Source organism: Phalangium opilio, unplaced genomic scaffold, assembly GCF_054372755.1.
Source record: "Phalangium opilio isolate 3A_F unplaced genomic scaffold, DU_Popi_V2 ptg000390l_1, whole genome shotgun sequence".
Classification (NCBI taxonomy): domain Eukaryota; kingdom Metazoa; phylum Arthropoda; class Arachnida; order Opiliones; family Phalangiidae; genus Phalangium; species Phalangium opilio.
The window spans coordinates 4,866,419-4,892,056 of NW_028324234.1; the positions used below are offsets into that span (position 1 = coordinate 4,866,419).

The 25,638-nt window shown below is 40.9% G+C and overlaps 29 pseudogenes; all 29 read left to right on the forward strand.

The window, feature by feature from the left end:
• The first annotated feature begins 5,457 nt into the window (after positions 1-5,457).
• On the forward strand, positions 5,458-5,576 carry LOC149596345 (5S ribosomal RNA; annotated as a pseudogene).
• Positions 5,577-6,221: 645 nt separating this feature from the next.
• LOC149596346 (5S ribosomal RNA) lies at positions 6,222-6,339 on the forward strand (annotated as a pseudogene).
• A 2,686-nt stretch (positions 6,340-9,025) lies between these two features.
• LOC149596347 (5S ribosomal RNA) lies at positions 9,026-9,141 on the forward strand (annotated as a pseudogene).
• Positions 9,142-10,553: 1,412 nt separating this feature from the next.
• Positions 10,554-10,672, forward strand: LOC149596348 (5S ribosomal RNA; annotated as a pseudogene).
• A 1,152-nt stretch (positions 10,673-11,824) lies between these two features.
• On the forward strand, positions 11,825-11,940 carry LOC149596349 (5S ribosomal RNA; annotated as a pseudogene).
• A 905-nt stretch (positions 11,941-12,845) lies between these two features.
• On the forward strand, positions 12,846-12,964 carry LOC149596350 (5S ribosomal RNA; annotated as a pseudogene).
• A 393-nt stretch (positions 12,965-13,357) lies between these two features.
• Positions 13,358-13,475, forward strand: LOC149596351 (5S ribosomal RNA; annotated as a pseudogene).
• A 646-nt stretch (positions 13,476-14,121) lies between these two features.
• LOC149596352 (5S ribosomal RNA) lies at positions 14,122-14,240 on the forward strand (annotated as a pseudogene).
• Positions 14,241-14,888: 648 nt separating this feature from the next.
• On the forward strand, positions 14,889-15,007 carry LOC149596353 (5S ribosomal RNA; annotated as a pseudogene).
• Positions 15,008-15,399: 392 nt separating this feature from the next.
• On the forward strand, positions 15,400-15,518 carry LOC149596354 (5S ribosomal RNA; annotated as a pseudogene).
• A 137-nt stretch (positions 15,519-15,655) lies between these two features.
• Positions 15,656-15,774, forward strand: LOC149596355 (5S ribosomal RNA; annotated as a pseudogene).
• Positions 15,775-16,933: 1,159 nt separating this feature from the next.
• Positions 16,934-17,049, forward strand: LOC149596356 (5S ribosomal RNA; annotated as a pseudogene).
• Positions 17,050-17,186: 137 nt separating this feature from the next.
• On the forward strand, positions 17,187-17,305 carry LOC149596357 (5S ribosomal RNA; annotated as a pseudogene).
• Positions 17,306-17,442: 137 nt separating this feature from the next.
• On the forward strand, positions 17,443-17,560 carry LOC149596358 (5S ribosomal RNA; annotated as a pseudogene).
• Positions 17,561-17,953: 393 nt separating this feature from the next.
• On the forward strand, positions 17,954-18,072 carry LOC149596359 (5S ribosomal RNA; annotated as a pseudogene).
• Positions 18,073-18,208: 136 nt separating this feature from the next.
• On the forward strand, positions 18,209-18,324 carry LOC149596360 (5S ribosomal RNA; annotated as a pseudogene).
• A 137-nt stretch (positions 18,325-18,461) lies between these two features.
• Positions 18,462-18,580, forward strand: LOC149596361 (5S ribosomal RNA; annotated as a pseudogene).
• Positions 18,581-18,717: 137 nt separating this feature from the next.
• Positions 18,718-18,833, forward strand: LOC149596362 (5S ribosomal RNA; annotated as a pseudogene).
• A 392-nt stretch (positions 18,834-19,225) lies between these two features.
• Positions 19,226-19,344, forward strand: LOC149596363 (5S ribosomal RNA; annotated as a pseudogene).
• Positions 19,345-19,737: 393 nt separating this feature from the next.
• LOC149596364 (5S ribosomal RNA) lies at positions 19,738-19,856 on the forward strand (annotated as a pseudogene).
• A 137-nt stretch (positions 19,857-19,993) lies between these two features.
• LOC149596365 (5S ribosomal RNA) lies at positions 19,994-20,109 on the forward strand (annotated as a pseudogene).
• A 1,931-nt stretch (positions 20,110-22,040) lies between these two features.
• Positions 22,041-22,159, forward strand: LOC149596366 (5S ribosomal RNA; annotated as a pseudogene).
• A 393-nt stretch (positions 22,160-22,552) lies between these two features.
• Positions 22,553-22,671, forward strand: LOC149596367 (5S ribosomal RNA; annotated as a pseudogene).
• Positions 22,672-22,808: 137 nt separating this feature from the next.
• LOC149596368 (5S ribosomal RNA) lies at positions 22,809-22,925 on the forward strand (annotated as a pseudogene).
• Positions 22,926-23,573: 648 nt separating this feature from the next.
• On the forward strand, positions 23,574-23,689 carry LOC149596369 (5S ribosomal RNA; annotated as a pseudogene).
• Positions 23,690-23,826: 137 nt separating this feature from the next.
• On the forward strand, positions 23,827-23,942 carry LOC149596370 (5S ribosomal RNA; annotated as a pseudogene).
• A 393-nt stretch (positions 23,943-24,335) lies between these two features.
• Positions 24,336-24,454, forward strand: LOC149596371 (5S ribosomal RNA; annotated as a pseudogene).
• A 393-nt stretch (positions 24,455-24,847) lies between these two features.
• LOC149596372 (5S ribosomal RNA) lies at positions 24,848-24,966 on the forward strand (annotated as a pseudogene).
• Positions 24,967-25,103: 137 nt separating this feature from the next.
• LOC149596373 (5S ribosomal RNA) lies at positions 25,104-25,220 on the forward strand (annotated as a pseudogene).
• Positions 25,221-25,638: the final 418 nt, after the last annotated feature.

Genomic DNA, 25,638 nt, shown 5'->3' on the forward strand with positions numbered 1-25,638 from the left:
GTTCTCAGAAAGGTTGGTGGTTCGAGCACACCAGGTAACGGTGTTGTGAGGTCTCAGGTGTTACGTAAAAGACAAAGTTTTTCCACAATACCTGACGAACATTTAATTTTTGGGCTTCCGTGGCGCAATGGTTAGCGCGTTCGGATGTTAACCGAAAGGTTGGTGGTTCGAGCCTACCCGGGAAAGGTGTTGTGGGATCTGAGATGTAGCGTAAAAATTCCAAAATTTTCCACAATACGTGATAACAGTTTAATTTCTGAGCTTCCATGGCTCAATGGTTAGCGCGTTCAGCTGTTAACCAAAAGGTTGGAGGTTCGAGCCCACCCGGGGGGGTGTTGGGGTCTCAGATGTAGCGTAAAAAGTCAGAGTTTTTCCACAATACCTGACGAACATTTACTTTTTGTTCTTCCGTGGCGCAATGGTTAGCGCGTTCAGCTGTTAACCGAAAGGTTGGTGATTCGAGCCCACCCGGGAGAGGTGTTGTGGGGTCTCAGATGTAGCGTAAAAATTCAAAACTTTTCCACAATACGTGATAGCCATTTAATTTCTGACTTTCCATGGCTCAATGGTTAGCGCCTTCGGCTGTTAACCAATAGGTTGGTGGTTCGAGTCCACCCGGAAACGGTGTTGTGGGATCTCAAATGTAACGTAAAAAGCCGAAGTTTTTCCACAATACCTGAAGACCACTAAATTTTTGGGCTTCCGTGGCGCAATGGTTAGCGCGTTCGGCTGTTAACCGAAAGGTTGGTGGTTTGAGCCAACCCGGGAGCGGTGTTGTGAGTTCTCAGAAAGGTTGGTGGTTCGAGCACACCAGGTAACGGTGTTGTGAGGTCTCAGATGTTACGTAAAAGACAAAGTTTTTCCACAATACCTGACGAACATTTAATTTTTGGGCTTCCGTGGCGCAATGGTTAGCGCGTTCGGATGTTAACCGAAAGGTTGGTGGTTCGAGCCTACCCGGGAAAGGTGTTGTGGGGTCTGAGATGTAGCGTAAAAATTCCAAAATTTTCCACAATACGTGATAACAGTTTAATGTCTGAGCTTCCATGGCTCAATGGTTAGCGCGTTCAGCTGTTAACAAAAAGGTTGGAGGTTCGAGCCCACCCGGGGGGGGTGTTGTGGGGTCTCAGATGTAGCGTAAAAAGTCAAAACTTTTCCACAATACGTGTCAACCATTTCATTTCTGAGCTTCCGTGGCTCAATGGTTAGCGCGTTCGGCTGTTAACCAATAGGTTGGTGGTTCGAGCTCACCCGGGAGCGGTGTTGTGGGACCTCAAATTAAACGTAAAAAACCGAAGTTTTTCCACAATACCTGACGACCATTTCATTTCTGAGCTTCTTTGGCTCCATGGTTAGCGCGTTCGGATGTTAACCAAAAGGTTGGTGGTTCGAGCCCACCCAGGAGCGGTGTTGTTAAGTCTCAAATGTAACGTAAAACGCCAAAGTTTTTCCACAATACCTGACGACCATTTCATTTCTGAGCTTCCTTGGCTCCATGGTTAGCGCGTTCGGATGTTAACCAAAAGGTTGGTGGTTCGAGCCCACCCGGGAGCGGTGTTGTTAAGTCTCAAATGTAACGTAAAACGCCAAAGTTTTTCCACAATACCTGACGACCATTTAATTTTTGGGCTTCCGTGGCGCAATAGTTAGCGCGTTCGGCTGTTAACCGAAAGGTTGGTGGTTCGAGCCCACCCGGGAGCGGTGTTGTGAGGTCATATGTAACGTAAAAAGTCAGAGTTTTTCCACAATACCTGACTACCATTTAATTTTCGGGCTTCCGTGGCGTAATAGTTAGCGCGTTCGGCTGTTAACCGAAATTTTGGTGGTTCGAGCCCACCCGGGAGCGGTGTTGTGAGGTCATATGTAACGTAAAAAGTCAGAGTTTTTCCACAATACCTGACGAACATTTACTTTTTGTTCTTCCGTGGCGCAATGGTTAGCGCGTTCAGCTGTTAACTGAAAGGTTGGTGATTCGAGCCCACCCGGGAGAAATGTAACGTAAAAAGCCGAAGTTTTTCCACAATACCTGAAGACCACTAAATTTTCGGGCTTCCGTGGCGCAATAGTTAGCGCGTTCGGCTGTTAACCGAAAGGTTGGTGGTTCGAGCCCATCCGGGAGCGGTGTTTTGAGGTCTCAGATTTGACGTAAAAAGTCAAGGTTTTTCCACAATACCTGACGAACATTTAATTTTTGTTCTTCCGTGGCGCGATGGTTAGCGCGTTCGGCTGTTAACCGAAAGGTTGGTGGTTCGAGCCCATCCGGGAGCGGTGTGGTGAGGTCTCAGATGTGACGTAAAAAGTCAAAGTTTTTCCACAATACCTGACAACAATTTCATTCCTGAGCTTCCTTGGCTCCATGGTTAGCGCGTTCGGATGTTAACCAAAAGGTTAGTGGTTCGAGCCCATCCGGGAGCGGTGTTGTGCGGTCTCAGATTTGACGTAAAAAGTCAAGGTTTTTCCACAATACCTGACGAACATTTAATTTTTGTTCTTCCGTAACGCGATGGTTAGCGCGTTCGGCTGTTAACCGAAAGCTTGGTGGTTCAAGCCCACCCGGGAGAGGTGTTGTGGGGTCTCAGATGTAGCGTAAAAATTCAAAACTTTTCCACAATACGTGATAACCGTTTAATTTCTGAGCTTCCATGGCTCAATGGTTAGCGTGTTCTGATGTTAACCGAAAGCTTGGTGGTTCGAGCCCACCCGGGGGGGGGGTGTTGTGGGGTCTCAGATGTAGCGTAAAAAGTCAAAACTTTTCCACAATACGTGTCAACCATTTCATTTCTGAGCTTCCGTGGCTCAATGGTTAGCGCGTTCGGCTGTTAACCAATAGGTTGGTGGTTCGAGCCCACCCGGGAGCGGTGTTGTGGGACCTCAAATTAAACGTAAAAAACCGAAGTTTTTCCACAATACCTGACGACCATTTCATTTTTGAGCTTCTTTGGCTCCATGGTTAGCGCGTTCGGATGTTAGCCAAAAGGTTGGTGGTTCGAACCCACCCGGGAGCGGTGTTGTTAAGTCTCAAATGTAACGTAAAACGCCAAAGTTTTTCCACAATACCTGACGACCATTTCATTTCTGAGCTTCCTTGGCTCCATGGTTAGCGCGTTCGGATGTTAACCAAAAGGTTGGTGGTTCGAGCCCACCCGGGAGCGGTGTTGTTAAGTCTCAAATGTAACGTAAAACGCCAAAGTTTTTCCACAATACCTGACGACCATTTATTTTTTGGGCTTCTGTGGCGCAATAGTTAGCGCGTTCGGCTGTTAACCGAAAGGTTGGTGGTTCGAGCCCACCCGGGAGCGGTGTTGTGAGGTCTCAGATGTAACGTAAAAAGTCAGAGTTTTTCCACAATACCTGACGAACATTTAATTTTTGGGCTTCCGTGGCGCAATGGTTAGCGCGTTCAGCTGTTATTCAAAAGACTGGTGGTTTGAGCCCTCCCGGGAGCAGTGGTGTGAGGTCTCAGATGTAACGTAAAATGTCCGAGTTTTTACACAATATCTGACGAACATTTAATTTTTGGGCTTCCGTGGCGAAATGGTTAGCGCGTTCAGCTGTTAACCGAAAGGTTGGTTATTCGAGGCTACCCGGGAAAGGTGTTGTGGGGTCTCAGATGCAGCTTAAAAATTCAAAACTTTTCCACAATACGTGATAACCATTTAATTTCTAAGCTTCCATGGCTCAATGGTTAGCGCGTTCGGCTGTTAACCAAAAGGTTGGTGGTTCGAGCCCACCCGGGAGGGTTGTTGTGGGGTCTCAGATGTAGCGTAAAAATTCAAAACTTTTCCACAATACGTGATAACCGTTTAATTTCTGAGCTTCCATGGCTCAATGGTTAGCGCGTTCGGCTGTTAACCAAAGGGTTGGTGGTTCGAGCCCACCCGGGAGGGTGTTGTGGGGTCTCAGATGTAGCGTAAAAAGTCAAAACTTTTCCACAATACCTGACTACCATTTAATTTTCGGGCTTCCGTGGCGCAATAGTTAGCGCGTTCGGCTGTTAACCGAAAGGTTGGTGGTTCGAGCCCACCCGGGAGCGGTGTTGTGAGGTCAGATGTAACGTAAAAAGTCAGAGTTTTTCCAAAATACCTGACGAACATTTACTTTTTGTTCTTCCGTGGCGCATTGGTTAGCGCGTTCAGCTGTTAACCGAAAGGTTGGTGATTCGAGCCCACCCGGGAGAGGTGTTGTGGGGTCTCAGATGTAGAGTAAAAATTCAAAACTTTTCCACAATACGTGATAGCCATTTAATTTCTGACTTTCCATGGCTCAATGGTTCGCGCCTTCGGCTGTTAACCAATAGGTTGGTGGTTCGAGTCCACCCGGTAACGGTGTTGTGGGATCTCAAATGTAACGTAAAAAGCCGAAGTTTTTCCACAATACCTGAAGACCACTAAATTTTCGGGCTTCCGTGGCGCAATAGTTAGCGCGTTCGGCTGTTAACCGAAAGGTTGGTGGTTCGAGCCCATCCGGGAGCGGTGTTTTGAGGTCTCAGATTTGACGTAAAAAGTCAAGGTTTTTCCACAATACCTGACGAACATTTAATTTTTGTTCTTCCGTGGCGCGATGGTTAGCGCGTTCGGCTGTTAACCGAAAGGTTGGTGGTTCGAGCCCATCCGGGAGCGGTGTGGTGAGGTCTCAGATGTGACGTAAAAAGTCAAAGTTTTTCCACAATACCTGACAACAATTTCATTCCTGAGCTTCCTTGGCTCCATGGTTAGCGCGTTCGGATGTTAACCAAAAGGTTGGTGGTTCGAGCCCATCCGGGAGCGGTGTTGTGCGGTCTCAGATTTGACGTAAAAAGTCAAGGTTTTTCCACAATACCTGACGAACATTTAATTTTTGTTCTTCCGTAACGCGATGGTTAGCGCGTTCGGCTGTTAACCGAAAGCTTGGTGGTTCAAGCCCACCCGGGAGAGGTGTTGTGGGGTCTCAGATGTAGCGTAAAAATTCAAAACTTTTCCACAATACGTGATAACCGTTTAATTTCTGAGCTTCCATGGCTCAATGGTTAGCGTGTTCTGATGTTAACCGAAAGCTTGGTGGTTCAAGCCCACCCGGGAGAGGTGTTGTGGGGTCTCAGACGTAGCGTAAAAAGTCAAAACTTTTCCACAATACGTGACAACCATTTAATTTCTGAGCTTCCGTGGCTCAATGGTTCGCGCGTTCGGTTGTTAACCAATAGGTTGGTGATTCGAGTACGCAACTGCCCCTGTAAAGTAGGCTTTAATGCAACTCCCCTTGTCCCTATAAAGTAGTTAAGCAGCGTCGAGCGCGGTCAGTACTTGGGAGTGAGACCACTTAGGAACGCTGCGAGCCGTTGGCTTTTTCACTTTTGTTTCCTCTTTCAAATTCCACCAGATATGAATTAAGCAAACATATTTTCTTTTTGTTATTGTTTTAAAAAAATAAAGGTTAATTTGTCTCATTTGTTTTAAATTCGAATTAAAAACTAGTACTCTCGGCAACGGCCATATCACGCTGAAAACACCGGTTCTCGTCCGGTCCCCGAAGTTAAGCAGCGTCGAGCGCAGTCATTACTTGGGAGGGAGACCACTTAGGAACGCTGCGAGCCGTTGGCTTTTTCACTTTTGTTTCCTCATTTAAATTCCACCAGATATGAATAAAGCAAACATATTTTCTTTTTGTTATTTTTTTAAAAAAATGAAGGTTAATTTGTCTCATTTGTTTTAAATTCGATTTATTAACAAGTACTCTCGGCAACGGCCTTGTCACGCTGGAAACACCGGTTCTCGTCCGATCCCCGAAGTTGGGAAACGTCAAGCGCAGTCAGTACTAGGGAGGGAGACCACTTACGAACGCTGCAAGCCGTTGGCTTTTTCACTTTTGTTTCCTCTTTTAAATTAAACCAGATTTGAATAAAGCAAAAAAATTTTGTTTTTGTTATTGTTTTAATAAGATGAAGGATAATTTGTCTCATTTGTTTTAAATTCGAATTATTAACTAGTACTCTCGGCAACGGCCATATCACGCTGAAAACACCGGTTCTCGTCTGGTCCCCGAAGTTAAGCAGCGTACGCAGTCAGTACTTGGGAGGGAGACCACTTAGGAACGCTGCGAGCCGGTGGCTTTTCACTTTTGTTTCCTCTTTTAAATTCCACCAGATATGAATAAAGCACATGTATTTTCTTCTTGTTATTGTTTTTATAAGATGAAGGATAATTTGTCTCATTTGTTTTAAATTCGAATTAAAAACTAGTACTCTCGGCAACGGCCATATCACGCTGAAAACACCATTTCTCGTCCGATCACCGAAGTTCAGCAGCGTCGACCGCAGTCAGTACTTGGGAGGAAACCACTTAGGAACACTGCGTGCCGTTGGCTTTTTCAATTTTGTTTCCTCTTTCAAATTCCACCAGATTTGAATTAAACAAACATTTTTTCTTTTTGTTATTGTTTTATAAAGATGAAGGTTAATTTGTCTCATTGGTTTTAAATTCGAATTATTAACTAGTACTCTCAGCAACGGCCATATCACGAGGAAAAAACCAGTTCTCGTCCGCTCACCGAAGTAACGCAGCGTCGAGCGCATTCAGTACTTGGGAGGGAGACCACTTAGGAACGCTGCGAGCCGTTGGCTTTTTCACTTTTGTTTCCTCTTTTAAATTAAACCAGATTTCAATAAAGCAAACACTTTTTCTTTTTGTTATTTTTTTGTAAAGATGAAGGTTAATTTGTCTCATTTGTTTTAAATTCGAATTATTAACAAGTACACTCGGCAACGACCATGTCATGATGGAAGCACCGGTTCCCACCCGATCACCGAAGTAAAGCAACGTCGAGCGCAGTCAGTACTTGGGACGGAGAACACTTAGGAACGCTGCGACCCGTTGGCTTTTTCACTTTTGTTTCCTCTTTTAAATTCCACCAGATATGAATAAAGCAAACATATTTTCTTTTTGTTATTGTTTTAAAAAAATGAAGGTTAATTTGTCTCATTTGTTTTAAATTCGATTTATTAACAAGTACTCTCGGCAACGACCATGTCACGCTGGAAACACCGGTTCTCGTCCGATCTCCGAAGTTGAGAAACGTCAAGCGCAGTCAGTACTTGGGAGGGAGACCACTAAGGAACGCTGCGAGCCGTTGGCTTTTCACTTTTGTTTCCTCTTTTAAATTAAACCAGATTTGAATAAAGCAAAAATTTATCTTTTTGTTATTGTTTTATAAAGATGAAGGTTAATTTGTCTCATTTGTTTTAAATTCGAATTATTAACTAGTACTCTCGGCAACGGCCATATCACGCTGAAAACACCATTTCTCGTCCGATCACCGAAGTTCAGAAGCGTCGACCGCAGTCAGTACTTGGGAGGAAACCACTTAGGAACACTGCGTGCCGTTGGCTTTTTCAATTTTGTTTCCTCTTTCAAATTCCACCAGATTTGAAATAAACAAACATTTTTTCTTTTTGTTATTGTTTTATGAAGATGAAGGTTAATTTGTCTCATTGGTTTTAAATTCGAATTATTAACTAGTACTCTCAGCAACGGCCATATCACGAGGAAAAAACCAGTTCTCGTCCGCTCACCGAAGTAACGCAGCGTCGAGCGCATTCAGTACTTGGGAGGGAGACCACTTAGGAACGCTGCGAGCCGTTGGCTTTTTCACTTTTGTTTCCTCTTTTAAATTAAACCAGATTTCAATAAAGCAAACACTTTTTCTTTTTGTTATTGTTTTGTAAAGATGAAGGTTAATTTGTCTCATTTGTTTTAAATTCGAATTATTAACAAGTACACTCGGCAACGACCATGTCATGATGGAAGCACCGGTTGCCACCCGATCACCGAAGTAAAGCAACGTCGAGCGCAGTCAGTACTTGGGACGGAGAACACTTAGGAACGCTGCGACCCGTTGGCTTTTTCACTTTTGTTTCCTCTTTTAAATTCCACCAGATATGAATAAAGCAAACATATTTTCTTTTTGTTATTGTTTTAAAAAAATGAAGGTTAATTTGTCTCATTTGTTTTAAATTCGATTTATTAACAAGTACTCTCGGCAACGACCATGTCACGCTGGAAACACCGGTTCTCGTCCGATCTCCGAAGTTGAGAAACGTCAAGCGCAGTCAGTACTTGGGAGGGAGACCACTAAGGAACGCTGCGAGCCGTTGGCTTTTCACTTTTGTTTCCTCTTTTAAATTAAACCAGATTTGAATAAAGCAAAAATTTTTCTTTTTGTTATTGTTTTATAAAGATGAAGGTTAATTTGTCTCATTTGTTTTAAATTCGAATTATTAACTAGTACTCTCGGCAACGGCCATATCACACTGAAAACACCGGTTCTCGTCCGGTCCCCGAACTTAAGCAGCGTCCGCAGTCAGTACTTGGGAGGGAGACCACTTAGGAACGCTGCGAGCCGTTGTCTTTTTCACTTTTGTTTCCTCTTTTAAATTCCACCAGATATGAATAAAGCACATATATTTTCTTTTTGTTATTGTTTTTATAAGATGAAGGACAATTTGTCTCATTTGTTTTAAATTCGAATTAAAAACTAGTACTCTCGGCAACGGCCATATCACGCTCAAAACACCGGTTCTCGTCCGGTCCCCGAAGTTAAGCAGCGTCCGCAGTCAGTACTTGGGAGGGAGACCACTTAGGAACGCTGCGAGCCGTTGGCTTTTTCACTTTTGTTTCCTCTATTAAATTCCACCAGATATGAATAAAGCAAACATATTTTCTTTTTGTTATTGTTTTAAAAAAATGAAGGTTAATTTGTCTCATTTGTTTTAAATTCGATTTATTAACAAGTACTCTCGGCAACGGCCATGTCACGCTGGAAACATCGGTTCTCGTCCGATCCCCGAAGTTGAGAAACGTCAAGCGCAGTCAGTACTTGGGAGGGAGACCACTAAGGAACGCTGCGAGCCGTTGGCTTTTTCACTTTTGTTTCCTCTTTTAAATTCCACCAGATATGAATAAAGCACATATATTTTCTTTTTCTTATTGTTTTTATAAGATGAAGGATAATTTGTCTCATTTGATTTAAATTCGAATTAAAAACTAGTACTCTCGGCAACGGCCATATCACGCTGAAAACACCGGTTCTCGTCCGGTCCCCGAAGTTAAGCAGCGTCCGCAGTCAGTACTTGGGAGGGAGACCACTTAGGAACGCTGCGAGCCGTTGGCTTTTTCACTTTTGTTTCCTCTTTTAAATTCCACCAGATATGAATAAAGCACATATATTTTCTTTTTCTTATTGTTTTTATAAGATGAAGGATAATTTGTCTCATTTGTTTTAAATTCGAATTATTAACAAGTACACTCGGCAACGACCATGTCATGATGGAAACACCGGTTCCCGCCCGATCACCGAAGTAAAGCAGCGTCGAGCGCAGTCAGTACTTGGGACGGAGAACACTTAGGAACACTGCGAGCCGTTTGTTTAGTCACTTTTGTTTCCCATTTTAAATTAAACCAGATTTGAATTAAACAAACATTTTTTCTTTTTGTTATTGTTTTATAAAGATGAAGGTTAATTTGTCTCATTGGTTTTAAATTCGAATTATTAACTAGTACTCTCAGCAACGGCCATATCACGAGGAAAAAACCAGTTCTCGTCCGCTCACCGAAGTAACGCAGCGTCGAGCGCATTCAGTACTTGGGAGGGAGACCACTTAGGAACGCTGCGAGCCGTTGCCTTTTTCACTTTTGTTTCCTCTTTTAAATTAAACCAGATTTCAATAAAGCAAACACTTTTTCTTTTTGTTATTGTTTTGTAAAGATGAAGGTTAATTTGTCTCATTTGTTTTAAATTCGAATTATTAACAAGTACACTCGGCAACGACCATGTCATGATGGAAGCACCGGTTCCCACCCGATCACCGAAGTAAAGCAACGTCGAGCGCAGTCAGTACTTGGGACGGAAAACACTTAGGAACGCTGCGACCCGTTGGCTTTTTCACTTTTGTTTCCTCTTTTAAATTCCACCAGATATGAATAAAGCAAACATATTTTCTTTTTGTTATTGTTTTAAAAAAATGAAGGTTAATTTGTCTCATTTGTTTTAAATTCGATTTATTAACAAGTACTCTCGGCAACGACCATGTCACGCTGGAAACACCGGTTCTCGTCCGATCTCCGAAGTTGAGAAACGTCAAGCGCAGTCAGTACTTGGGAGGGAGACCACTAAGGAACGCTGCGAGCCGTTGGCTTTTCACTTTTGTTTCCTCTTTTAAATTAAACCAGATTTGAATAAAGCAAAAATTTTTCTTTTTGTTATTGTTTTATAAAGATGAAGGTTAATTTGTCTCATTTGTTTTAAATTCGAATTATTAACTAGTACTCTCGGCAACGGCCATATCACACTGAAAACACCGGTTCTCGTCCGGTCCCCGAACTTAAGCAGCGTCCGCAGTCAGTACTTGGGAGGGAGACCACTTAGGAACGCTGCGAGCCGTTGGCTTTTTCACTTTTGTTTCCTCTTTTAAATTCCACCAGATATGAATAAAGCACATATATTTTCTTTTTGTTATTGTTTTTATAAGATGAACGATAATTTGTCTCACTTGTTTTAAATTCGAATTAAAAACTAGTACTCTCGGCAACGGCCATATCACGCTGAAAACACCGGTTCTCGTCCGGTCCCCGAAGTTAAGCAGCGTCGAGCGCAGTCAGTACTTGGGAGGGAGACCACTTAGGAACGCTGCGAGCCGTTGGCTTTTTCACTTTTGTTTCCTCTTTTAAATTCCACCAGATAGGAATAAAGCACATATATTTTCTTTTTCTTATTGTTTTTAAAGATGAAGGATAATTTGTCTCATTTGTTTTAAATTCGATTTATTAACAAGTACTCTCGGCAACGACCATGTCACGCTGGAAACACCGGTTCTCGTCCGATCTCCGAAGTTGAGAAACGTCAAGCGCAGTCAGTACTTGGGAGGGAGACCACTAAGGAACGCTGCGAGCCGTTGGCTTTTCACTTTTGTTTCCTCTTTTAAATTAAACCAGATTTGAATAAAGCAAAAATTTTTCTTTTTGTTATTGTTTTATAAAGATGAAGGTTAATTTGTCTCATTTGTTTTAAATTCGAATTATTAACTAGTACTCTCGGCAACGGCCATATCACACTGAAAACACCGGTTCTCGTCCGGTCCCCGAACTTAAGCAGCGTCCGCAGTCAGTACTTGGGAGGGAGACCACTTAGGAACGCTGCGAGCCGTTGTCTTTTTCACTTTTGTTTCCTCTTTTAAATTCCACCAGATATGAATAAAGCACATATATTTTCTTTTTGTTATTGTTTTTATAAGATGAAGGATAATTTGTCTCATTTGTTTTAAATTCGAATTAAAAACTAGTACTCTCGGCAACGGCCATATCACGCTCAAAACACCGGTTCTCGTCCGGTCCCCGAAGTTAAGCAGCGTCCGCAGTCAGTACTTGGGAGGGAGACCACTTAGGAACGCTGCGAGCCGTTGGCTTTTTCACTTTTGTTTCCTCTATTAAATTCCACCAGATATGAATAAAGCAAACATATTTTCTTTTTGTTATTGTTTTAAAAAAATGAAGGTTAATTTGTCTCATTTGTTTTAAATTCGATTTATTAACAAGTACTCTCGGCAACGGCCATGTCACGCTGGAAACATCGGTTCTCGTCCGATCCCCGAAGTTGAGAAACGTCAAGCGCAGTCAGTACTTGGGAGGGAGACCACTAAGGAACGCTGCGAGCCGTTGGCTTTTTCACTTTTGTTTCCTCTTTTAAATTCCACCAGATATGAATAAAGCACATATATTTTCTTTTTCTTATTGTTTTTATAAGATGAAGGATAATTTGTCTCATTTGATTTAAATTCGAATTAAAAACTAGTACTCTCGGCAACGGCCATATCACGCTGAAAACACCGGTTCTCGTCCGGTCCCCGAAGTTAAGCAGCGTCCGCAGTCAGTACTTGGGAGGGAGACCACTTAGGAACGCTGCGAGCCGTTGGCTTTTTCACTTTTGTTTCCTCTTTTAAATTCCACCAGATATGAATAAAGCACATATATTTTCTTTTTCTTATTGTTTTTATAAGATGAAGGATAATTTGTCTCATTTGTTTTAAATTCGAATTATTAACAAGTACACTCGGCAACGACCATGTCATGATGGAAACACCGGTTCCCGCCCGATCACCGAAGTAAAGCAGCGTCGAGCGCAGTCAGTACTTGGGACGGAGAACACTTAGGAATACTGCGAGCCGTTTGTTTAGTCACTTTTGTTTCCCATTTTAAATTAAACCAGATTTGAATTAAACAAACATTTTTTCTTTTTGTTATTGTTTTATAAAGATGAAGGTTAATTTGTCTCATTTGTTTTAAATTCGAATTATTAACTAGTACTCTCAGCAACGGCCATATCACGAGGAAAAAACCAGTTCTCGTCCGCTCACCGAAGTAACGTAGCGTCGAGCGCATTCAGTACTTGGGAGGGAGACCACTTAGGAACGCTGCGAGCTGTTGGCTTTTTCACTTTTGTCTCCTCTTTTAAATTAAACAAGATTTCAATAAAGCAAACACTTTTTCTTTTTGTTATTGTTTTGTAACGATGAAGGTTAATTTGCCTCATTTGTTTTAAATTCGAATTATTAAAAAGTACACTCGGCAACGACCATGTCATGATGGAAACACCGGTTCCCGCCCGATCACCGAAGTAAAGCAGCGTCGAGCGCAGTCAGTACTTGGGACGGAGAACACTTAGGAACACTGCGAGCCGTTTGTTTAGTCACTTTTGTTTCCCATTTTAAATTAAACCAGATTTGAATAAAGCAAAAAACGTTTCTTTTTGTTATTGTTTTTATAAGATGAAGGATAATTTGTCTCATTTGTTTTAAATTCGAATTAAAAACTAGTACTCTCGGCAACGGCCATATCACACTGAAAACACCGGTTCTCGTCCGGTCCCCGAAGTTAAGCAGCGTCGAGCGCAGTCAGTACTTGGGTGGGAGACCACTAAGGAACGCCGCGAGCCGTTGGCTTTTTCACTTTTGTTTCCTTTTTTAAATTCCACCAGACATGAATAAAGCACATATATTTTCTTTTTCTTATTGTTTTTATAAGATGAAGGATAATTTGTCTCATTTGTTTTAAATTCGAATTATTAACTAGTACTCTCGGCAACAGCCATATCACGCTGAAAACACCATTTCTCGTCCGATCACCGAAGTTCAGCAGCGTCGACCGCAGTCAGTACTTGGGAGGAAACCACTTAGGAACACTGCGTGCCGTTGGCTTTTTCACTTTTGTTTCCTCTTTTAAATTCCTCCAGATATGAATAAAGCAAACATATTTTCTTTTTGTTATTGTTTTTAAAAAGATGAAGGTTAATTTGTCTCATTTGTTTTAAATTCGAATTAAAAACTTGTACTCTCGGCAACGGCCATATCACGCTGAAAACACCGGTTCTCGACGGTCCCCGAAGTTAAGCAGCGTCGAGCGCAGTCAGTACTTGGGAGGGAGACCACTTAGGAACGCTGCGAGCCGTTGGCTTTTTCACTTTTGTTTCCTCATTTAAATTCCTCCAGATATGAATAAAGCAAACATATTTTCTTTTTGTTATTGTTTTAAAAAAATGAAAGTTAATTTGTCTCATTTGTTTTAAATTCGATTTATTAACAAGTACTCTCGGCAACGGAAATGTCACGCTGGAAATACCGGTTCCCGTCCGATCCCCGAAATTGGGAAACGTCAAGCGCAGTCAGTACTAGGGAGGGAGACCACTTACGAACACTGCGAGCCGTTGGCTTTTTCACTTTTGTTTCCTCTTTTAAATTAAACCAGATTTGAATAAAGCAAAAAAATTTTCTTTTTGTTATTGTTTTAATAAGATGAAGGATAATTTGTCTCATTTGTTTTAAATTCGAATTATTAACAAGTACTCTCGGCAACGGCCATATCACGCTGAAAACACCGGTTCTCGTCCGGTCCCCGAAGTTAAGCAGCGTCCGTAGTCAGTACTTGGGAGGGAGACCACTTAGGAACGCTGCGAGCCGTAGGCTTTTTCACTTTTGTTTCCTCTTTTAAATTCCACCAGATATGAATAAAGCACATATATTTTCTTTTTCTTATTGTTTTTATAAGATGAAGGATAATTTGTCTCATTTGTTTTAAATTCGAATTATTAACAAGTACACTCGGCAACGGCCATATCACGCTGAAAACACCGGTTCTCGTCCGGTCCCCGAAGTTAAGCAGCGTCGAGCGCAGTCAGTACTTGGGAGGGAGACCACTTAAGAACGCTGCGAGCCGTTGGCTTTTTCACTTTTGTTTCCTCTTTTAAATTCCACCAGATATGAATAAAGCACATATATTTTCTTTTTCTTATTGTTTTTATAAGATGAAGGATAATTTGTCTCATTTGTTTTAAATTCGAATTATTAACAAGTACACTCGGCAACGACCATGTCATGATGGAAACACCATTTCTCGTCCGATCACCGAAGTTCAGCAGCGTCGACCGCAGTCAGTACTTGGGAGGAAACGACTTAGGAACACTGCGTGCCGTTGGCTTTTTCAATTTTGTTTCCTCTTTCAAATTCCACCAGATTTGAATAAAACAAACATTTTTTCTTTTTGTTATTGTTTTATAAAGATGAAGGTTAATTTGTCTCATTGGTTTTAAATTCGAATTATTAACTAGTACTCTCAGCAACGGCCATATCACGAGGAAAAAACCAGTTCTCGTCCGCTCACCGAAGTAACGCAGCGTCGACCGCAGTCAGTACTTGGGAGGGAGACAACTTAGGAACACTGCTAGCCGTTGGCTTTTTTACTTTTGTTTCCTCTTTCAAATTCCACCAGATATGAATTAAGCAAACATATTTTCTTTTTGTTATTGTTTTAAAAAAATAAAGGTTAATTTGTCTCATTTGTTTTAAATTCGAATTAAAAACTAGTACTCTCGGCAACGGCCATATCACGCTGAAAACACCGGTTCTCGTCCGGTCCCCGAAGTTAAGCAGCGTCGAGCGCAGTCATTACTTGGGAGGGAGACCACTTAGGAACGCTGCGAGACGTTGGCTTTTTCACTTTTGTTTCCTCATTTAAATTCCTCCAGATATGAATAAAGCAAACATATTTTCTTTTTGTTATTGTTTTAAAAAATGAAGGTTAATTTGTCTCATTTGTTTTAAATTCGATTTATTAACAAGTACTCTCGGCAACGGAAATGTCACGCTGGAAATACCGGTTCTCGTCCGATCCCCGAAGTTGGGAAACGTCAAGCGCAGTCAGTACTAGGGAGGGAGACCACTTACGAACGCTGCGAGCCGTTGGCTTTTTCACTTTTGTTTCCTCTTTTAAATTAAACCAGATTTGAATAAAGCAAAAAAAATTTCTTTTTGTTATTGTTTTAATAAGATGAAGGATAATTTGTCTCATTTGTTTTAAATTCGAATTATTAACTAGTACTCTCGGCAACGGCCATATCACGCTGAAAACACCGGTTCTCGTCCGGTCCCCGAAGTTTAGCGGCGTCGAGCGTAGTCAGTACTTGGGAGGGAGACCACTTAGGAACGCTGCGAGCCGTAGGCTTTTTCACTTTTGTTTCCTCTTTTAAATTCCACCAGATATGAATAAAGCACATATATTTTCTTTTTCTTATTGTTTTTATAAGATGAAGGATAATTTGTCTCATTTGTTTTAAATTCGAATTATTAACAAGTACACTCGGCAACGGCAATATCACGCTGAAAACACCGGTTCTCGTCCGGTCCCCGAAGTTAAGCAGCGTCGAGCGCAGTCAGTACTTGGGAGGGAGACCACTTAGGAACGCTGCGAGCCGTTGGCTTTTTCACTTTTGTTTCCTCTTTTAAATTCCACCAGATATGAATAAAGCACATATATTTTCTTTTTCTTATTGTTTTTATAAGATGAAGGATAATTTGTCTCATTTGTTTTAAATTCGAATTATTAACAAGTACACTCGGCAACGACCATGTCATGATGGAAACACCATTTCTCGTCCGATCACCGAAGTTCAGCAGCGTCGACCGCAGTCAGTACTTGGGAGGAAACCACTTAGGAACACTGCGTGCCGTTGGCTTTTTCAATTTTGTTTCCTCTTTCAAATTCCACCAGATTTGAATAAAACAAACATTTTTTCTTTTTGTTATTGTTTTATAAAGATGAAGGTTAATTTGTCTCATTGGTTTTAAATTCGAATTATTAACTAGTACTCTCAGCAACGGCCATATCACGAGGAAAAAACCAGTTCTCGTCCGCTCAACGAAGTAACGCAGCGTCGAGCGCATTCAGTACTTGGGAGGGAGACCACTTAGGAACGCTGCGAGCCGTTGGCTTTTTCACTTTTGTTTCCTCTTTTAAATTAAACCAGATTTCAATAAAGCAAACACTTTTTCTTTTTGTTATTGTTTTGTAAAGATGAAGGTTAATTTGTCTCATTTGTTTTAAATTCGAATTATTAACAAGTACACTCGGCAACGACCATGTCATGATGGAAGCATCGGTTCCCACCCGATCACCGAAGTAAAGCAACGTCGAGCGCAGTCAGTACTTGGGACGGAGAACACTTAGGAACGCTGCGACTAGTTGGCTTTTTCACTTTTGTTTCCTCTTTTAAATTCCACCAGATATGAATAAAGCAAACATATTTTCTTTTTGTTATTGTTTTAAAAAAATGAAGGTTAATTTGTCTCATTTGTTTTAAATTCGATTTATTAACAAGTACTCTCGGCAACGGCCATGTCACGCTGGAAACACCGGTTCTCGTCCGATCCCCGAAGTTGAGAAACGTCAAGCGCAGTCAGTACTTGGGAGGAAAACCACTAAGGAACGCTGCGAGCCGTTGGCTTTTTCACTTTTGTTTCCTCTTTTAAATTAAACCAGATTTGAATTAAGCAAAAATTTTTCTTTTTGTTATTGTTTTATAAAGATGAAGGTTAATTTGTCTCATTTGTTTTAAATTCGAATTATTAACTAGTACTCTCGGCAACGGCCATATCACGCTGAAAACACCGGTTCTCGTCCGGTCCCCGAAGTTAAGCAGCGTCCGCAGTCAGTACTTGGGAGGGAGACCACTTAGGAACGCTGCGAGCCGTTGGCTTTTTCACTTTTGTTTCCTCTTTTAAATTCCACCAGATATGAATAAAGCACATATATTTTCTTTTTGTTATTGTTTTTATAAGATGAACGATAATTTGTCTCACTTGTTTTAAATTCGAATTAAAAGCTAGTACTCTCGGCAACGGCCATATCACGCTGAAAACACCGGTTCTCCTCCGGTCCCCGAAGTTAAGCAGCGTCGAGCGCAGTCAGTACTTGGGAGGGAGACCACTTAGGAACGCTGCGAGCCGTTGGCTTTTTCACTTTTGTTTCCTCTTTTAAATTCCACCAGATATGAATAAAGCACATATATTTTCTTTTTCTTATTGTTTTTTTAAGATGAAGGATAATTTGTCTCATTTGTTTTAAATTCGAATTATTAACTAGTACTCTCGGCAACGGCCATATCACGCTGAAAACACCATTTCTCGTCCGATCACCGAAGTTCAGCAGCGTCGACCGCAGTCAGTACTTGGGAGGAAACCACTTAGGAACACTGCGTGCCGTTGGCTTTTTCAATTTTGTTTCCTCTTTCAAATTCCACCAGATTTGAATAAAACAAACATTTTTTCTTTTTGTTATTGTTTTATAAAGATGAAGGTTAATTTGTCTCATTGGTTTTAAATTCGAATTATTAACTAGTACTCTCAGCAACGGCCATATCACGAGGAAAAAACCAGTTCTCGTCCGCTCACCGAAATAACGCAGCGTCGAGCGCATTCAGTACTTGGGAGGGAGACCACTTAGGAACGCTGCGAGCCGTTGGCTTTTTCACTTTTGTTTCCTCTTTTAAATTAAACCAGATTTCAATAATGCAAACACTTTTTCTTTTTGTTATTGTTTTGTAAAGATGAAGGTTAATTTGTCTCATTTGTTTTAAATTCGAATTATTAACAAGTACACTCGGCAACGACCATGTCATGATGGAAGCACCGGTTCCCACCCGATCACCGAAGTAAAGCAACGTCGAGCGCAGTCAGTACTTGGGAGGGAGACCACTAAGGAACGCTGCGAGCCGTTGGCTTTTTCACTTTTGTTTCCTCTTTTAAATTAAACCAGATTTGAATAAAGCAAAAATTTTTCTTTTTGTTATTGTTTTATAAAGATGAAGGTTAATTTGTCTCATTTGTTTTAAATTCGAATTATTAACTAGTACTCTCGGCAACGGCCATATCACGCTGAAAACACCGGTTCTCGTCCGGTCCCCGAAGTTAAGCAGCGTCCGCAGTCAGTACTTGGGAGGGAGACCACTTAGGAACGCTGCGAGCCGTTGGCTTTTTCACTTTTGTTTCCTCTTTTAAATTCCACCAGATATGAATAAAGCACATATATTTTCTTTTTGTTATTGTTTTTATAAGATGAAGGATAATTTGTCTCATTTGTTTTAAATTCGAATTAAAAACTAGTACTCTCGGCAACGGCCATATCACGCTGAAAACACCGGTTCTCGTCCGGTCCCCGAAGTTAAGCAGCGTCGAGCGCAGTCAGTACTTGGGAGGGAGACCACTTAGGAACGCTGCGAGCCGTTGGCTTTTTCACTTTTGTTTCCTCTTTTAAATTCCACCAGATATGAATAAAGCACATATATTTTCTTTTTGTTATTGTTTTTATAAGATGAAGGATAATTTGTCTCATTTGTTTTAAATTCGAATTAAAAACTAGTACTCTCGGCAACGGCCATATCACGCTGAAAACACCGGTTCTCGTCCGGTCCCCGAAGTTAAGCAGCGTCCGCAGTCAGTACTTGGGAGGGAGACCACTTAGGAACGCTGCGAGCCGTTGGCTTTTTCACTTTTGTTTCCTCTATTAAATTCCACCAGATATGAATAAAGCAAACATATTTTCTTTTTGTTATTGTTTTAAAAAAATGAAGGTTAATTTGTCTCATTTGTTTTAAATTCGATTTATTAACAAGTACTCTCGGCAACGGCCATGTCACGCTGGAAACACCGGTTCTCGTCCGATCCCCGAAGTTGAGAAACGTCAAGCGCAGTCAGTACTTGGGAGGGAGACCACTAAGGAACGCTGCGAGCCGTTGGCTTTTTCACTTTTGATTCCTCTTTTAAATTAAACCAGATTTCAATAAAGCAAACACTTTTTTTTTTGTTATTGTTTTGTAAAGATGAAGGTTAATTTGTCTCATTTGTTTTAAATTCGAATTATAAACAAGTACACTCGGCAACGACCATGTCATGATGGAAACACCGGTTCCCGCCCGATCACCGAAGTTAAGCAGCGTCGAGCGCAGTCAGTACTTGGGAGGGAGACCACTAAGGAACGCTGCGAACCGTTGGCTTTTTCACTTTTGTTTCCTCTTTTAAATTCCATCAGATATGAATAAAGCACATATATTTTCTTTTTCTTATTGTTTTTATAAGATGAAGGATAATTTGTCTCATTTGTTTTAAATTCGAATTATTAACAAGTACACTCGGCAACGACCATGTCATGATGGAAACACCGGTTCCCGCCCGATCACCGAAGTAAAGCAGCGTCGAGCGCAGTCAGTACTTGGGACGGAGAACACTTAGGAACACTGCGAGCCGTTTGTTTTGTCACTGTTGTTTCCCATTTTAAATTAAACCAGATTTGAATAAAGCAAAAAACTTTTCTTTTTGTTATTGTTTTTATAAGATGAAGGATAATTTGTCTCATTTGTTTTAAATTCGAATTAAAAACTAGTACTCTCGGCAACGGCCATATCATGCTGAAAACACCGGTTCTCGTCCGGTCCCCGAAGTTAAGCAGCGTCGAGCGCAGTCAGTACTTGGGTGGGAGACCACTAAGGAACGCCGCGAGCCGTTGGCTTTTTCACTTTTGTTTCCTTTTTTAAATTCCACCAGACATGAATAAAGCACATATATTTTCTTTTTCTTATTGTTTTTATAAGATGAAGGATAATTTGTCTCATTTGTTTTAAATTCGAATTAAAAACTAGTACTCTCGGCAACGGCCATATCACGCTGAAAACACCGGTTCTCGTCCGGTCCCCGAAGTTAAGCAGCGTCCGCAGTCAGTACTTGGGAGGGAGACCACTTAGGAACGCTGCGAGCCGTTGGCTTTTTCACTTTTGTTTCCTCTATTAAATTCCACCAGATATGAATAAAGCAAACATATTTTCTTTTTGTTATTGTTTTAAAAAAATGAAGGTTAATTTGTCTCATTTGTTTTAAATTCGATTTATTAACAAGTACTCTCGGCAACGGCCATGTCACGCTGGAAACACCGGTTCTCGTCCGATCCCCGAAGTTGAGAAACGTCAAGCGCAGTCAGTACTTGGGAGGGAGACCACTAAGGAACGCTGCGAGCCGTTGGCTTTTTCACTTTTGATTCCTCTTTTAAATTAAACCAGATTTCAATAAAGCAAACACTTTTTCTTTTTACCTCTCCGAGTGACGTATGTCACGGAGAGGTATTACACCGGCCGTGTCTGTCTGTCTGTCTGTGTGTCTGTCACGCCCCACGTGACCGCGTTCGCAGTTTGCGTATCGGAGCAAACGTGTTCCCAATTTCCGGACTGCATTGGCAGTTCACGGAAATTTGGGTTTGTCTCCTCTGGCTATTCTACTTGAGTTCCAACACCACCAGCTTTGGTTTTCGTCCACTCCACATGGACACTAGTCTGTACTTGCTAGCTTCCAAGCACAAACATATTCTGTTCTTCGTCAATTCCACATTGATACCAGCTTCTATGCACCACCATCTTCTGTTCTTCGTCAATTCCACATTGACACCAGCTTCTATGCACCACCATCTTCAGGTCTTTGTCCATTCCACCGTGACCCCAGCTTCTATGCACCACCATCTTCTATTCTTCGTCAATTCCACATTGACACCAGCAGCTTCTATGCACCACCATCTTCAGGTCTTTGTCCATTCCGGCTTCTTTTCCTTCGTCAACGTTTGGTTTCAAGATATACGCGGCGATCGGCTAGGGTTACGAGAAACGTCTAGCCTCCCAATGGCAGGGCTTCCACCATCGGTTCACGCGAATGCGTTTTTATCTATTATTATAATGGAAACGAATCGTATATATACCCCAAAATTTGAAGAAAGCGGACAAGAGGGGTACCCTTTACTTTAAACGTCAATATTAGCAAAGTTTCGAAAGAAAATAGGAACAACTTTATTTTAAACGATTTAACTATTTTTAAAGTTATTTACTGGCGATTAAAATAATTAATATCATTTATATTTAATTAATTATTTAAGATAAACTTAATTCTATGTACTGACACAAGTGAGAGTTAATATAGAACGAGTAATGAAGATTGCATCTGAATCGAAACAGTACACGCATATCAAAGTTAATATAAAGCGAGTAGGGTGAAAAGATCTCTTACAAAACGATAACATTTTCTTTTTGCAGAATATTAAATGGAAATACTTAAATATTTTTCGGCATTACGCTTCTCTTAGTAGTTGTGTAGCTATAAAGCTCTATTTCATCTCAATATTCCAAGAACATCTTTTGATATTAACATTTAAAATTTGGTGTTTACTTTTTAATTCATCTTTACTACATTTATATATAGTGTAAACGTAACTTTTAGCTTCATTAAATAATAAGGATGTTAATACTTCATCTCTCCATACGTGTTGAAACGACTGGGTCTATGAGATAAGATAACCTAGATCTTAACCATAATTGACCTTGTTTCATGTCCTCTTATAGGAGGTCTTAACGGTTCAGATTGAGCCGAAAGTTAAATACACATTTAAGTGATAGATATTAGGTCCTCATTAGAATTATTGTGGATACGCAGGAAATTATTAAAACGCTTTAAACTAAATGATCATGGCAATATCTCGCCGATTAGAACTATGTATTTCCGGTTTGCCTCATTGGCTTGCGGAACTGTGTTTGGAAAGTAAATTCGTCTCGGCTCGGAGAGGTTTATTTTGGTTTCCCAACTTGTTGTTATTGTTTTGTAAAGATGAAGGTTAATTTGTCTCATTTGTTTTAAATTCGAATTATAAACAAGTACACTCGGCAACGACCATGTCATGATGGAAACACCAGTTCCCGCCCGATCACCGAAGTTAAGCAGCGTCGAGCGCAGTCAGTACTTGGGAGGGAGACCACTAAGGAACGCTGCGAACCGTTGGCTTTTTCACTTTTGTTTCCTCTTTTAAATTCCACCAGATATGAATAAAGCACATATATTTTCTTTTTCTTATTGTTTTTATAAGATGAAGGATAATTTGTCTCATTTGTTTTAAATTCGAATTATTAACAAGTACACTCGGCAACGACCATGTCATGATGGAAACACCGGTTCCCGCCCGATCACCGAAGTAAAGCAGCGTCGAGCGCAGTCAGTACTTGGGACGGAGAACACTTAGGAACACTGCGAGCCGTTTGTTTTGTCACTGTTGTTTCCCATTTTAAATTAAACCAGATTTGAATAAAGCAAAAAACTTTTCTTTTTGTTATTGTTTTTATAAGATGAAGGATAATTTGTCTCATTTGTTTTAAATTCGAATTAAAAACTAGTACTCTCGGCAACGGCCATATCATGCTGAAAACACCGGTTCTCGTCCGGTCCCCGAAGTTAAGCAGCGTCGAGCGCAGTCAGTACTTGGGTGGGAGACCACTAAGGAACGCCGCGAGCCGTTGGCTTTTTCACTTTTGTTTCCTTTTTTAAATTCCACCAGACATGAATAAAGCACATATATTTTCTTTTTCTTATTGTTTTTATAAGATGAAGGATAATTTGTCTCATTTGTTTTAAATTCGAATTATTAACTAGTACTCTCGGCAACGGCCATATCACGCTGAAAACACCATTTCTCGTCCGATCACCGAAGTTCAGCAGCGTCGACCGAAGTCAGTACTTGGGAGGAAACACTTTGGAACACTGCGTGCCGTTGGCTTTTTCAATTTTGTTTCCTCTTTCAAATTCCACCAGATTTGAATAAAACAAACATTTTTTCTTTTTGTTATTGTTTTGTAAAGATGAAGGTTAATTTGTCTCATTTGTTTTAAATTCGAATTATTAGCAAGTACACTCGGCAACGACCATGTCATGATGGAAGCACCGGTTCCCACCCGATCACCGAAGTAAAGCAACGTCGAGCGCAGTCAGTACTTGGGACGGAGAACACTTAGGAACGCTGCGACCCGTTGGCTTTTTCACTTTTGTTTCCTCTTTTAAATTCCACCAGATATGAATAAAGCAAACATATTTTGGTTTTGTTATTATTTTAAAAAAATGAAGGTTAATTTGTCTCATTTGTTTTAAATTCGATTTATTAACAAGTACTCTCGGCAACGACCATGTCACGCTGGAAACACCGGTTCTCGTCCGATCCCCGAAGTTGAGAAACGTCAAGCGCAGTCAGTACTTGGGAGGGAAACCACTAAGGAACGCTGCGAGCCGTTGGCTTTTTCACTTTTGTTTCCTCTTTTAAATTAAACCAGATTTGAATAAAGCAAAAATTTTTCTTTTTGTTATTGTTTTATAAAGATGAAGGTTAATTTGTCTCATTTGTTTTAAATTCGAATTATTAACTAGTACTCTCGGCAACGGCCATATCACGCTGAAAACACCGGTTCTCGTCCGGTCCCCGAAGTTAAGCAGCGTCCGCAGTCAGTACTTGGGAGGGAGACCACGAAGGAACGCTGCGAGCCGTTGGCTTTTTCACTTTTGTTTCCTCTTTTAAATTCCACCAGATATGAATAAAGCACATATATTTTCTTTTTGTTATTGTTTTTATAAGATGAAGGATAATTTGTCTCATTTGTTTTAAATTCGAATTAAAAACTAGTACTCTCGGCAACGGCCATATCACGCTGAAAACACCGGTTCTCGTCCGGTCCCCGAAGTTAAGCAGCGTCCGCAGTCAGTACTTGGGAGGGAGACCACTTAGGAACGCTGCGAGCCGTTGGCTTTTTCACTTTTGTTTCCTCTATTAAATTCCACCAGATATGAATAAAGCAAACATATTTTCTTTTTGTTATTGTTTTAAAAAAATGAAGGTTAATTTGTCTCATTTGTTTTAAATTCGATTTATTAACAAGTACTCTCGGCAACGGCCATGTCACGCTGGAAACACCGGTTCTCGTCCGATCCCCGAAGTTGAGAAACGTCAAGCGCAGTCAGTACTTGGGAGGGAGACCACTAAGGAACGCTGCGAGCCGTTGGCTTTTTCACTTTTGATTCCTCTTTTAAATTAAACCAGATTTCAATAAAGCAAACACTTTTTCTTTTTGTTATTGTTTTATAAAGATGAAGGTTAATTTGTCTCATTTGTTTTAAATTCGAATTATAAACAAGTACACTCGGCAACGACCATGTCATGATGGAAACACCGGTTCCCGCCCGATCACCGAAGTTAAGCAGCGTCGAGCGCAGTCAGTACTTGGGAGGGAGACCACTAAGGAACGCTGCGAACCGTTGGCTTTTTCACTTTTGTTTCCTCTTTTAAATTCCACCAGATATGAATAAAGCACATATATTTTCTTTTTCTTATTGTTTTTATAAGATGAAGGATAATTTGTCTCATTTGTTTTAAATTCGAATTATTAACAAGTACACTCGGCAACGACCATGTCATGATGGAAACACCGGTTCCCGCCCGATCACCGAAGTAAAGCAGCGTCGAGCGCAGTCAGTACTTGGGACGGAGAACACTTAGGAACACTGCGAGCCGTTTGTTTTGTCACTGTTGTTTCCCATTTTAAATTAAACCAGATTTGAATAAAGCAAAAAACTTTTCTTTTTGTTATTGTTTTTATAAGATGAAGGATAATTTGTCTCATTTGTTTTAAATTCGAATTAAAAACTAGTACTCTCGGCAACGGCCATATCATGCTGAAAACACCGGTTCTCGTCCGGTCCCCGAAGTTAAGCAGCGTCGAGCGCAGTCAGTACTTGGGTGGGAGACCACTAAGGAACGCCGCGAGCCGTTGGCTTTTTCACTTTTGTTTCCTTTTTTAAATTCCACCAGACATGAATAAAGCACATATATTTTCTTTTTCTTATTGTTTTTATAAGATGAAGGATAATTTGTCTCATTTGTTTTAAATTCGAATTATTAACTAGTACTCTCGGCAACGGCCATATCACGCTGAAAACACCATTTCTCGTCCGATCACCGAAGTTCAGCAGCGTCGACCGAAGTCAGTACTTGGGAGGAAACACTTTGGAACACTGCGTGCCGTTGGCTTTTTCAATTTTGTTTCCTCCTTCAAATTCCACCAGATTTGAATAAAACAAACATTTTTTCTTTTTGTTATTGTTTTGTAAAGATGAAGGTTAATTTGTCTCATTTGTTTTAAATTCGAATTATTAGCAAGTACACTCGGCAACGACCATGTCATGATGGAAGCACCGGTTCCCACCCGATCACCGAAGTAAAGCAACGTCGAGCGCAGTCAGTACTTGGGACGGAGAACACTTAGGAACGCTGCGACCCGTTGGCTTTTTCACTTTTGTTTCCTCTTTTAAATTCCACCAGATATGAATAAAGCAAACATATTTTGGTTTTGTTATTATTTTAAAAAAATGAAGGTTAATTTGTCTCATTTGTTTTAAATTCGATTTATTAACAAGTACTCTCGGCAACGACCATGTCACGCTGGAAA